Source organism: Orycteropus afer, unplaced genomic scaffold, assembly GCF_000298275.1.
Source record: "Orycteropus afer afer isolate SDZICR_OR568_19922 unplaced genomic scaffold, OryAfe1.0 scaffold00489, whole genome shotgun sequence".
NCBI classification, from domain to species: Eukaryota; Metazoa; Chordata; class Mammalia; order Tubulidentata; family Orycteropodidae; genus Orycteropus; species Orycteropus afer.
Window position 1 is genome coordinate 1190757 of NW_006922076.1, and position 1158 is coordinate 1191914.

At 55.8% G+C, this 1158-nt stretch overlaps 1 protein-coding gene across 1 annotated transcript in view; it reads left to right on the forward strand.

Moving 5' to 3' along the window:
* EP400 (E1A binding protein p400) overlaps positions 1-1158 on the forward strand; it is an 88246-nt gene that overhangs the window by 8544 nt on the left and 78544 nt on the right. The window lies entirely within an intron of this gene.

Consider the following 1158-nt stretch of genomic DNA (forward strand, 5'->3'; position numbering starts at 1 on the left):
GTCCCTCACGTGTTCATCCGGCTGAGGTGGTGCGCCCACGTCCCTCACGTGTTCATCCGGCTGAGGTGGTGCGCCCACGTCCCTCATGTGTTCATCCGGCTGAGGTGCTGCGCCCACGTCCCTCACGTGTTCATCCGGCTGAGGTGCTGCGCCCGTGTCCCTCACGTGTTCATCTGGCTGAGGTGCTGCGCCCGTGTCCCTCACGTGTTCATCCGGCTGAGGTGGTGCACCCGTGTCCCTCACGTGTTCATCTGGCTGAGGTCTGTCAGCTCTCAAGGTCTCCTGTGCCTCTTCGTGGCTGTCGGCTGCCCTGCCGCCCACCACTGTCCTCCTGTCATTTGTGTGGATACTCAGATGATCTGTCCTCTGACCATCAGCGCCCCTCAGCCTGGCTCCAGGATAACTGGACGTGGCCCTAGCACTCTGACCACTTCTTCACGTTCAGACAGAGAAGGTTCCCTTGTATAGTCCTTTCTCCAGCCCTGGAAGCAGCCATTTCTCCAAGAAGCCTGGTGCCTTGTAGTGGAGAATAACTGAAAACAATATTCAGGGGCTCTGTCCATGCCAAGGCGGACTCCATTCTTGATTTTGATACAGGTTTAAAGATAAATTGAAGATCGTCAGAAAATTCATCTTTTGTGTTACTGCATAGGAGATGAATACCATAATGCGTACAGGCCACACAATAAACATTTGACGTGGAAGTGGAGAGATGGGAAGCAGGGGCAGGAAATGATGTTTTGCCTCCACAGCGAGTTCAGCCACTCAGACTTACTCTCACATTCGGCAGCTTGTCAGAAACTAGACTAGATGGTGATGTAGGGCAGTAACAATCCTTGGCCACTCAGGTGGCATCGTCACTGGACTAGCCATTTGGAAACATCTTCTTGATCTGAAGAAGGTGAGCATATACTCCAGCCACTGGGGGGAATGGTGTCCTAGAAGGATGTTTGTCAGAGCTCCAGTCTGGAAAGAACCAGATCGCCCACGGGCGTAGAATGGCCAGGGGACCACTTTCACCTGGAGCACTGCAGTCAGGAGTGACAGCGTGTGAGGCAGAACTGCAGCCTGCCTCGGCGTGGACGGAGCCCGCCTCGGCGTGGACGGAGCCCGCCTCGGCGTGGACGGAACCCGCCTCGGCGTGTCGCTGTGGACGGA